The sequence below is a fragment of the Trachemys scripta genome, chromosome 6 (assembly GCF_013100865.1).
Source record: "Trachemys scripta elegans isolate TJP31775 chromosome 6, CAS_Tse_1.0, whole genome shotgun sequence".
Taxonomy (NCBI): domain Eukaryota; kingdom Metazoa; phylum Chordata; order Testudines; family Emydidae; genus Trachemys; species Trachemys scripta.
The window spans coordinates 126165607-126178216 of NC_048303.1; the positions used below are offsets into that span (position 1 = coordinate 126165607).

Consider the following 12610-nt stretch of genomic DNA (forward strand, 5'->3'; position numbering starts at 1 on the left):
CCTAAAACAGTGCGATTTTGGTTGAAGTGAATCTCAGATTAGGTTAACAAGGGCAGGTGCATGTCCACTACCCTTTTGTCGGAGTGTTGAACTAAATAATGAGTTTGCACTGCCCATGGGAGTCTTAAGCAGCATAAGACTGTATATTTCTGGGGTGCAAGGCTGGAGTTGTTTGCCAGTGCCCATCTCTGTAGGTTCGTGCATGGTTCAAGGAGAGAAGTGAGGTGACTTGCCCAAGATCACCCAGCAGGCCAGTGACTGATCCTAGGTCTTCTAAGACCCAATGCTGCCTCCTCACCATAGATTCAACTGTCAGAAAAAGTAATAAGATTTTAAGAGAGGCCTGAACATTTGTTCTGTTCCAAAGGACCAAAAACTCCCTTAAATAAAGAACCCAGATATTAAAATAGACCGAAGAAGCCAATTTGCAGAACATTTCTACATAGACCATTATTGTTTGGGGGTGGGGGTGGGGGCAGGAACTGAGGCATAACAAGTTTTTCTCCTACAGGTTTTTAATCTTTATCAAGGACTTTCACACTCTCAGCTGCTGGGCAAAGCCCAGTAGGAGAAATATTGTTTAACTCTGTCAGCAAAAACATTCAACATTCAGTTATTATCCTCCTCCGACTGGAGGTGGTGGGGGTGGTCAGGGGAATCCGAATGATGATAAAAGATATTGTCAAAAAGACGTCAAAACTGCACATGAAAGGGCAGTGTCAAAGATGACAAGTTTTGGAGTCCGCCATGTATAAAACCTCTGGACACAGGCACCGCAGATGAAATTCAGTACAATCACCCTCTGTACTACAGACACCTTTAAAAAGAAAAAGAAATCAATCTGCTGAAAAGTTTCTTAACTGGGACCTGCTAAATCTAACTTGTTACCAGAAGTACCTGCACTTAGTAACCTGAGGTAGCTATTATTTCTGTGAATGACATTGCCCTAAAGAATATGGGATTCTATCGAGCACACCTACAGCTTCTTGTTGAGAAAATTTCCCCTGTGCGTTGAAGATAGCAGTGATTTCCTCAGCTAAAGTGGGGACTAAATTAACACCACAGCTTTAATGAAGACACCCTTTTAGCCACTTTTAATGTTATGTCTCTTTACACCAATGTCTCTCCAGAGGACATCCTGCAAGAATTAACAGAAGCTCTTAACAAAAATCAATAGGAAAGAGCCAAATACAGAAGGGCTTCCACTAGCTAAACCCATCTTTCACACCTGTAACAACTTCACTTTCAATGGAAAACACCATCTACAATTGCCAAGTGCAGCTAAGGGAATGCACATGGCCTCACAATGTGCACGTGATTTCATGAGCAACCTGGAAGAGAAGGTTAGTACAATCTCCCACATACAAAACTCATGCACCCAGGATGTGGTTTATGTCAGTGTCAACTTACAGAATGCAGGCAATAAAGTGTGGTCAAACCTAGCTATCATCACTCACCAATATACACACACACAGAATGCTTCATTGCAGGAGATAACTGAATTTTCAAAAATGTAAGTGACTTAAGAGCCTGACTTCCATTTTCAAAAGTCACTTAGGAACCTAAGGGTAAAAAGTGTCAAAATCATCTAACTGAGTAAGGAGCCTAAGTACCACTGACTTTCAGAGCCCAATGGCCAGCCTTGGATGTCTAAATTTGGACACCTAAATCCATGCTTAGGTACCTGAATCTAAGCAGCCTGATTTTCAGAGTTGCTGATCACCCACAGCTCTCACCGTCATCCTTGGGAAACCCGGGTGCTTAGCATGTGCAAATCAGGGCACTTTTATTTAAATATAAATTTCCCCACCTTTAGAGACCCACATCTGCACATTTTGCCATTGTTCTTAATAGATTAGGAATATTTAAAGAAAAAAAACATCACTGTGCTGTGGTTTAACTTTGAATCAACTTGTTTTCTTCTGATGTGCCTTACTAAATTTGCCTGCTCTCCTAACTGACCAGGGAAATACAAGCAATTCTGTGTTTGGTTAAATTTATCCTGAAGATCAGAGGAAATAATGCAGCATCCCTCCTATTATTAGTAGTGAATCCAAGACTTTTAAATTACCTGGCATAATGAAAGGGTTGGGAGCCAGAACAGTCAGAGCTGCAAGCAAGGAAGATAACATATCTTCTGTGTGTCAATTTCTTTGTTCTAAACATGATGACTCAGGGTCACGAGTCACAACAAAGTTTAGTATGAAGCTGATAGAATAGAAGGTAACTACTTGGCTGGTATTTCAATGCTAGGAAACGGCTGGTACTTTAATCAGTGCCTTTTTTCTTGGAGCTGCCTCTTGAAATTGATCCATCATCACTACATTCATCTAGACTCATGTATTGCCCCATCACTGTGATATCCCACACATAATAGCAACAATAGGGATGTTTCTCTCTTCCTTTCTTGTTGATAAGAAGCAGGAATGGGTTGGTATGATTGTAGACATATATATAAGGCTGTGATTAGTTCTAATTCAGCCACTGGTGCCCAGAAAACTGTTGATGGATTAGTGCAAATTCTCAGTGCTAAATCATAATTTGCACCAGCTGAGTTTGCCCCTGCAAATGGGTGCAAAATGGATGCAAATTGTGGCTTTCCCTATCTATGCCTGGAGATTGCAACAGTGCAGCTATACCAGTTGCTAGCCACCATAGACTTACTCATAGACTTTAAGGCCAGAAGGGACCATCATGATCATCTAATCCAATGTTCATGGACTAGCACCGGTCTGTGAGATTTCCCTGACACAGTTTAGGAAGGCAACAAGCTGGTCCCTGGCATCAAAAAGGTTGAGAAACACACCCCTCCTACATATCACAGGCCACAGAACCTCACCCACTTCCTCCTGTGATAGACCCCTCACCTCTGGCTCAGTTACTGACGTCCTCAGATCATGATTTAAAGACTTCAAGTTACAGAGAATCCACCATTTACACTAGTTTAAACCAGCAAATGATCTTTGCCTCATGCTGCAGTGGAAGGTGAAAACCTCCAGGGTCTCTGCCAATCAGACCCAGGGGGAAATTCCTTGCTAATCCCAAATATGGCAATCAGTTAGATCCTGAACATGTGGGTAAGACCCAGCAGCTAAATACCTAAGAAAGAATCCTCTGTAGTAACTCAGAGCTCTCTCCAGCTGGTGCCCCATCTCTAGTCATTGGGGCTAAATCCCTAAATGGCCCCCTCAAGGACTGAACTCACAATCCTGGGTTTAGCAGGCCAATGCTCAAACCACTGAGCTATCCCTCCCTCCTACATGCCATTATAGGCAATCTCCTCATATCATCTCCTTCATAAACTTACCATGCTGTCTTAAAGCCAGTTAGCTTTTTTGCCCCCACTGCTCCCCTTGGAAGGCTGTGTCCAAACTTCATTCCTCTGACTGTTAGGAACCATCTAATTTCAAGCCTAAACTTATTGATAGCCAGTTTATATCTAGTGGTTGAATTGGGCCATGATCTTGGTTGGAGCTGCCAGGTGCTCTGTAATATTAAAGACACATAATGCTGATGATTAGCAGTCATTGGCATCTGGGAACATGCAAATTTCCAGTGATTTGGTATAAATATCCAAAAGTTCAGGGTCTGTTGGAAATTAGTGGGAGTTTTGCCATTGACTTCTGTTGAGCTAGGATTTTACTCTCAATGGTCTACTGATTTGAACTGGATCTCTCACAAAAATAGGATATTTTAAGGAGAATGCCAACATTTCTGCTGGCAGCTGGAGAGGATGCAAGTGCCTCCTTTCTTGATATTTTGGCAGTTTCATTTCCAGACCCCACCAGAACCTAGAAGTAAAATGCCCTTAACCGAAGATTTCAGAGTCTCCAAGAAGTTTTAATTCAAGTTCATTTCTCAAGATAGGTGATGGCTCTGGGCAGGGGTTGTACTTTATCCAAACCCACTGATCTATTGCTAAAGTAATAGCATCATGAGAGTTGGTGCTAATTAGAAGCAGTGCCCTTGTGGTGAAGGTCTGAGTAGACATGGGGAGCAAGCACCTTAGCTGGTGAAAATCAGCACAGCTCCATCCAACGTTGAGGCCTTAGAGGGTTGGACTGGTGCAAAGCTAACACACTAACTCCATGCCACTAGAAGATTCGGTTGTGTGAGGGGGATTCCCAAGCAGCTTGTTAAACACAAAACCTGATGATCTGGCCTTAGAGCTAAAAGCTGAGAGAGTAAATTCACAACCCATGCCTGTGCATGAGCCGCTGAAGTGGTTCTAGGATGTAGTGCCTTTCACTTTTCGATTCAGGGCCTGGTGGAATCATTTACTCCTGTGCAAAGTGGGCAGCAGACGTGCCCAGAGCAGAATTCTCCACACGCTCACATCAATAGTTCCTGGCATCCATTTTGCATAAGTGTAATTGACTCTGCAAGACAGTGGAGCAGCACCGCCACTGACTTTCACTCACTCTCACACTGGCCCATTACCCAGTCTGGTTAGGTCCTGCTGGGGCTCCTCCCACGTGCTGTGGCATCAACAGATTTTTCCATTTAACTAAGAATTGTCCTTTTGTGTGTCCCTTTTGCTTTCTATCGGGTCACCAGTTTTCAATCCAAGATAGAACTTTCCTTTTCATTCTGTGTGGTTACATATTTCCCTTCAGAGGTGCTTGGGAGGGACTTTATCACAAGCCATGTGGAAATTTTAATACTTTATCTCGTGTGGCTCATTTCATCTGTTCTTGGGCCACATCCTCACCTGGCGTAAATCAGCATTGCACCATTCAAGTCAAGGACAGAGTGCTATTTCATGCCAGCGGTCGTTCTAGCAGCTGCGAATCTGGCCCATTATTCTTTATAAGAACGTGTTGCGGAGCAGTGACTTACCCTTACAAAAGCAATGCTAGGTTGCTCACACTGATACGTTTTATAATTCCGTCTCTAATGACTGGCTTAAAGATGTTTCCTTTTAGCATTTTTTAAAGCAGATGAATACAACACAGGCTACTGTCCAGCCAAGCAGCTGCTTGGAATGTAAAGTGCATAGTTTTGCTATTTCTTTCACTGGTTCCTTTGGAACTCCCAGGCAAACGTCACCCAGCCCTGGCGCTCTACTGAGATTTCATTGCATGAGCTCCTGCAGCAGTTTTTCTTTCGGCACTTCTGTCTGTGACAGCCTTCCACCTGAACTACCTCTACAGAGAAACTTCGGGGTCTGATTCCTTTGTGGTGCAGACTGTGCCAAAGAAATGATTTAGCTTTTCATTTGTGTGTTTTTCCCCAGACAGAAAGAGCAAAACATGTATATTGTCTAGATTAGTTTTATTTTAGCCCAAGCAAGAACAAATATAAAGTCTATGGGAGATAATTGCCCCCTACAGAGGGGCGAGTCCCCAGATGGCAAGAACCACAGCCTGCAGCACAGGATGAGATATCAGGTTGCAAGGGTTGAGATGATTATTTGTGTCTATTAAGGTAATGCCTAGGCGCTCTAAGCAAGAATCAGGGCCCCATTATATATAGCGCTGTACTAACAAAAAACAACGAAGACAGTCAGGTGCTTACATTGAGCATGTTCAAACTGACAGAGTTCATGACATTTCAAGCCATTCCTGGTTCTGGCTGGGCTATAAATAGCACTTAGCATTTACATTTTCAAAGCTTTAACTGATGCTCACTACTGGACCCATGTGAGGTAGGTTCTGTAAGTATTACCCACTCTTGTTGAGAAAAGGGAGACAGAGAGGGTGACTGATTTGTACAAGAACACATGGAGCAAAGGTGTCTGACCTGGGACTATAACTCAAGAAGTCCTGGTTTGTAGGTGTGTGATCAGACTATATATAGTCCCAGCTGAAAAAACGTGTAGCAGGGAAAGAGTAACCACTTTTTCTGGACCATCCATTTGTGTTTAGTTTAAAGAGATGCCATCAAATTGAAAATAAGCCACCTGTCGGAAAATTTTGTGCTTCTCCAATTACAAGTAACCCCTAAAATTCCCATAACCCAACGAGACTAAAGAAAAAATCCCGTTCTTTCAGCTCAGGGTGCTCACTTTGTGCCTTTGAGAGCGCTCCTGCACATACAGTCAGCTTCACTGCTTTGACAGACACCTTGTGTGTGATGGCATCACTCTAATGCACTGATCTTGGGGAGTTTCCATACAGGTTCTTCCCCATTCCTCTCAAGATGGGGTTCATTATTAACAGCAGCAACAAAGCTGAAAGCAAAGAAACAGCAGGCAGGCATGTGAGTAGAGAGGACAGGTGAGCACAAGCAGAGAATATTTGATCTTTCATGGATAGAGCCCTGCCCCCATGTAGAACCCCAGTGGGGGCAGTGGGTCTCTGGAAAATAAAAGGGTTAATGTCAAGTCTTATCCAAGCATTATATGTGACCTCAAGGGAAGTTTCTGAGATTGTAAATAGGAAAATACCCACTACTGTCACCATCCTATTTCCTGTCTAGCAAAATTTCTCCAGGTGAAGTCGACCTTTAAGTCCTGCCAAAATTGGATTGGCTCTCTTAATTCCAAATCTTTAGAAAAATCTGTCTTGATCTTGTATACACTATTTCTTTCCAGGCAGCTGCCACACAGACTTGGCTGTTGATTCTTTGATATGTCGGCACTTACATTCATGAGTAACTGCAAATGGTCCAGCATCTTTCACTCTCTTAGTCATTATGATCTGGAGATGGAGACCACATGCCTCATTTCACTCTGCAGTTGGGAAGGACGCTTGGGATTTCTCTGCTTTATTTCTGATTCCCTTTTCCCCGTTTGAATCCTGTATTGAAGAGAAATACAGCCAAAGCATCTTTAAAACTCAGCCTTATGGTTCAATATTTAGCAATTTAGATTTTAAGTCCCTGCCCTTCTGTGATGCTTCCCCGTGGCTATCCAGTGTTGTGAGGCACCTCACTATCGTCTGCCCTTAGTAAGAGGGAGCCTTGTCCGTGCCTATTGTGGGTCAGCTCCCTGACTCCACTGTGTACTGTCAACACAAACACTCCCCTCAGGGCTCCCATTCTTTACTGGTTAGCTAGCAATACATACACTTCAACTCCCCGAGTAGCCTCCTGGAGTGACCAGCCCTTTCTTCACTGGACACTCACAGAATTAGCAGACCTGCTGTTCCCAAAGAGACAGTTCAAGACCCCAGCTCTGCTTACTACACAGGACTTAGATATATTTATAGGGCAAACACTAAGTTCATTTCACAGAGACTCAAATGATAGCAAGTAGAGTTACTGGAAACAATGGGTTACACAGAAAATAAAATCATAATGCATTCTAGAGCTTGAACTTAACAAAACACCTTCTCAGAGAGACCAGGTAGGGGAGGTAACATCTTTTATTGGACCAACTTCTGTTGGTGAGAGAGACAAGTTTTTAAGCTACACAGAGCTCTTCTTCAGGTCTGAGAAAGGTACCAGAGTGTCACAGCTAAATACAAGGTAGAACAGATTGTTTAGCATCAGTAGTTATCACATATTCTAAGGGACCATTCAAGGTGAAGTGGCCTGTTTACATCCCTGCAGTCATAGGACAAAAAGAGGGGTTAGTGGGTGTAGCAAATCGCTGACTCATCAGTGCAGCACCTCCTGCTGGTTATCAGGGAATTAGCACTCTCAGCCCTGGAGCACCCTCTGTGGGCTGGTGTCTCACCCTCTGTTACCTACCCCTCTGCAGTGTCTTTATCGCCACCATGTATAGGCCCCACATCCCTCCCAGACCACAGTGCCCCTTACCTTGGGGGGCTGCCAACCACCCAGGGAATCCCACTCCCCTGAGCCCACCTCACCTCAGTGACCCACTGCCAGTCCTCCTCTAGCCCCTTTACTCAGGGCAAACTGCAGTCTGCAATGGCCACTCATCATTGGCTGGGGGTTGGACCTGCTGCCTTTCCCTGCAGCCCCAGTACCTCCTTAGGCCTTCCTGTCAGCCTGCCCCTTCCCCAGCACTTCTCTGTTGAAGGTACTCTGTGCTCCCAGGCAGCCCAGTCCTTCCCACCCCAAGGCTGGGGTGAGACTGTCTACCACCTAGCTCACAGCCCTTTTAATACCAGCCCTCCTGGGCCCGGATTGGCTGCTACCTGCCCTCCCCTGATTGGCTCCTTGGGGCAGCCCTTTCCCAGAGCTGGCATTAACCCCTTTCTCTCCAGAGTGGGGTGCTCGCCCCGCTACAGTGGGTTACATATTGTAATAAGCTGTAAATCCAGTGTCTCTGGTCAGTCCATGATTTTTAGTGTCTAGCAAAGTTATAAATGTAAGCTCCCAGGCTTGTCTTTTGAAAGTGTTATGCAGATTTCCTTTAACACTTTAACACATTCAAAACAACCTTCACCAAACAAGGACACTCTATAGAGAAGTAAATCACATCATGGATCAGGCCACGCAAATACCCTGAAAGAACCTGCTTCAGTAAATAAATAAATAACGCATCCCCCGCCGACCGCACACTCCTAGTTATCATCTACTGCCCCACACTGGAAGCCATACAAGGTATCATCCAACAGATACAACCTGTACTCGATGGGGACCCCATTCTGAAAGAAATCTTTCCTGAACCCCACACCAGAGGCACCAGACCTTGCCAGAAACAACAGATGCAAAACCTGCAGACAGATCTCCACTGCTACAATGATCAACACCCCCATATCACCCCCTTTCAGGATCCATGGGTTCTACACATGCCTATCACAACATGTGGGGTACATCATCCACTGCACTAAATGGCCCAACAACAACTATGTGGGTGAAACGAGACATCACTATGCTCTTTAATGACCTTACACAGGAAAATGATAAAAGACAAAAACACCCTATTACCTGTGGGTGAACACTTCTCACAAAGTGGTCACTCTATATCTGACCTCTCAGTCCTCATCCTCAAAGGAAACCTGCATGACACTTTCAAAAGACAAGCCTGGGAGCTTAAATTCATAACTCTGCTGGAAACTAAAAATCATGGTCTTAATAAAAACACTGTATTTATGGTTTAGTACAGGGGTGGGCAAACTTTTTGGCCCGAGGGCCACATCTGGGTATGGAAATTATATGGTGGGCCATGAATGCTCATGAAATTGGGGGTTGGGGTGCGGGAGGGCTATGGCTGGGGGTACAGGCTCTGGGGTGGGGCTGGGGATAAGGGGTTCGGAGGAGGATCAGGGCTGGGGCAGGGGGTTGGGGCACAAGAGGGGGGTAAGGGGGGCAGGCTCCAGGCGGTGCTTACCTCAAGCAGCTCACAGAAACAGCGGCATGTCTCCCAACCGGCTCCTACGCAGAGGTGCGGCCAGGCATCTCTGCGCGCTGCCCTGTCCACAGACGCCGCCCCTGCAGCTCCCATTGGCTGTGGTTCCCAGCCAATAGGAGCTGCGGGGGGAGTGCTTGGGGCAGCATGTGGAGCTCCCTGGCTGCCCCTACACATAGGAGCCGGAGGGGAGCACGCCGCTGCTCCCGGGATCCGTGCGGAGTGGGGCAGAACCCCAATCCCGCTCCCCGGCTGGAGCGCCGGAGCGGAGCAAGCCCTGGACCCCGCTTCCCAGTAGGAACTCGAGGGCCAGATTAAAACACCTGGAGGGCTGGATGTGGCTCCCGGGCCGTAGTTTGCCCACCCCTGGTTTAGTACAACAATCTGTCACCCACTAATTCCCCGTTTTTGTCCTATGACTACAGAAGCGTTAATGGGCCACTGCACCTTGAATGGTCCTTTGAAATAGTTGTTTTGCCAGGCCAGAGACAGTGGTGGTTGATCAACACTCAACAATGGTCTATTCAAAGTACAACAAGTTGGGACAATGGATTTGCTTTACCTGGGAGAAGACCTTCCTCCCCTTGGAGCAATGGAAAAATTACCAAAAGGCAGAACAAAAGAAGGAGGTGACCCCAACAGAAGCCCAAAAAGGGACTCACTGGAAGGGTGGAGGCAGAGGGGACTGGGGAGGAGAGACATTTTGGATCAGATTAAGATGAGGGAGGCTGCTGCAGGGGCGGAGTAGGCAGGGGGGTGGAGGATGCAGCCTGCCTGTCTGACAGAACACAGATGGTGTCCCAAGGATGCCCAAGGGAGAGGCGAGCTGGTGAGAGGCATTGCATTTAGGATGTGTTGTATGATCTGTATGCGCCATGCTGGGTCTGTTAAGTAAAGAGCAACAGTGCTAGAATTGGGGCAAAGCCTGTCTACCACTAGGTGGTAAGTGTTCACAACTACCATGTTACCCGTGAGAGGGTTCAGGGATAACAGTGTGAATTGCATAAGTGCCATCGTTCTAGGTCATAGTCCAGGGCAACTGCACCTGTATTTCCCCCATCATGGTCCAATGAGGGCACCCATTCATCTTCCCCTGAAGATTTCCTGGGAACCCCACCTAGCTTTAAAAGTTCATCTTGTCTAGGACATAGTCCTTAGAAGCTCATAACACTTCTCAGGGTTTACATTAGTCATGTCTCCTCCTAGAGACATTACCTACAATCCCACACTAATCCAGAAACTGTTGCATTTTTACTACAACGATCTAAGATTCTTAAACTTAATTCAGTAAGGTTTAACTCAATTCAGTAGTGTTTGCCAGATGTCACAGTATCTTACTTCACAAGCAAACCCATGAGACAACTCACGGAGTAAGGTAGTACTCAACATGGATGAGGTGGCGGAATCCAGCCTTCCATGACTTTTATAACATTAAGCAAGAGAGAGCTAGAGGGCATCAGATAATTGCCTGCTGGGACCAGGAAGGAATTTTGAGTCTCCCGTACAGCCTGGCAAGTGGGAAAGATGCATTATGGGACAGCTTCTGGCTTCCTACAAGGCAGAGGGTCTCATGGATGACTCACTGTAATAAAAGAAAAGTTTCAGGACAGGACCCCTGCCTGTCTCCTATGTAACCACCCTCTGAAAACAGTTTGCAGCCCCCCCCCCCCCACCATGTTGACAGCCTGTGTTTTAAAGCATCAGATTATAGCCATTGCAGGAGGAAGGATACTGAGCTAGATAAACAAGGGGCCTGACCCACTGAGGCAGAACAACGTCCGTTGGAAGCCTTTCTATGAATGCAGATTGCTACTTATTCTGCACGTCTCCCCTGGTTTTTGGCAGCAAAGTCTCCACAAAAAATGAGTAATCTGTTTTCTGCAGATCTTTTGTGAACTCCAGTAACCGCTCTGCCTGCACTTGAACACTGCACAGAGTGTGCTGGCACCCGCAGAAAATCCCAGCTGTGGGGGTCGCTTTCCAAACAGTTGTTGATCTTTATGTCCTACATCTTGCCAGAGTGACCTAGGGACCAGGACAAAGACACCCATTGAAGAAATGCCCTCCGAGAGAATTGTCTGCATAACAATATGTTCTGCATTTAATTAGGATCATGCAGACCTGCTGTCCTTGTAAATATGTCAGCTAAGCAAAAAGAAAGAAAACATGCAATCACACGCAATGCAGGAGTTCTGTCACAGGGAAACCTCTGCTGGAAATTGTATCCATTAGCCTAATTAATACTTGCTAGCAGCTAATTAACTTTACTTCAGAGGGCTGTTAGAGCACGTTAGATGGTTGCTTTCATTTTGTGTTTATTAATTTTCATTTTTCAAATACAATGTAAATTGATGCTGTCTGCATATTTCCAGGTCAAGCATGCAAACTGGTCACTTTGACAAGCACAAGCAGCCCGGCAACATACCATCAGCATGAATGTAGGAGAAAAAATGGCGGGCTAGATCTTTTGGCACTACTTTGCGACCTATTGATAAAACCCCCATGTAAGAGCTAGGTAATATTATTATAGCTGCAAATGGATCAACCGAGAGAAGCCCATGCTAAGTGTGAAACTTATGAAAGAAAATAAGTAAATACACATTTGAACCATTCTTTTGAACATGGAACCATCACAAGAATGTTAAAGATGTACTACAAGGTGTCTTATGCCACTTAGCTATGGTTCCTCCATCAGATTAAGGGTATGTCTATACTACCTGCCGGATCGGTGGGCAGCGATCGATCCAGCGGGGGTCGATTTATTGCATCTAGTCTAGACACGATAAATCAACCCCTGAGCGCTCTCCTGTTGACTCCTGTACTCCAGCACCGTGAGCGGCGCAGGCGGAGTCGACGGGGGAGCGGCAGCAGTCGACTCATCGTAGTGAAGCCACCGCAGTGAGTAGATCTAAGAACGTTGACTTCAGCTACGTTATTCACATAGCTGAAGTTGCGTAACTTAGATCGATTCCCTCCACCCCCAGTGTAGACCAGGCCTACCACATGATCCTGAGCAGTCTAGTTCTTATTATGGTCACGGACAGTAGGGTCAGCAGTCAGCCAATGACTCTCTGCTCAGTGCTCTAGCTGCTAGCAGGTTAATTTCATTCCTGGGTACTGATCAAATGCTCCTGGAAGTCAATAGGAATCTTTCTATTGATTTCAATGGGAGTTGGGTATAGCCTTAAGTCTGCCAAGCCTGGAATATCCATTAAAACTGGTGCATGAAGATCGAGAGTCTTCTGTTGTACAGTAGTGACTTCACAGGAGAACAGGAGAAGGTGTTCCTTCCAGCTCTTCATGCCTGACGGTCGTTTTGACTGAAAGTTTTAGAGAAGGGGAGAGGGTGAACTGCAAACCCCTGGAATGGTCCAGTGTTCAAAGTTCAAAAGTCAGCCTGTAGTG

The 12610-nt window shown here is 45.7% G+C and overlaps 1 long non-coding RNA gene across 2 annotated transcripts in view; it reads right to left on the reverse strand.

Annotated features, from left to right (window-relative positions):
- Positions 1 to 3313: 3313 nt before the first annotated feature.
- The window catches only part of LOC117879595, a 42014-nt gene continuing 32717 nt past the window's right edge, over positions 3314 to 12610 (reverse strand). The window contains exons 6-7 of one of the 2 annotated variants that reach the window (XR_004646319.1): positions 6587 to 6740; positions 3314 to 3486 (exon numbers count right to left, since the gene is read on the reverse strand). This is a non-coding gene — a long non-coding RNA (uncharacterized LOC117879595). Of the gene's footprint in view, positions 3487 to 5236; positions 6741 to 12610 lie in introns of those variants that run through there. The other variant, XR_004646317.1, reaches the window with a different exon arrangement.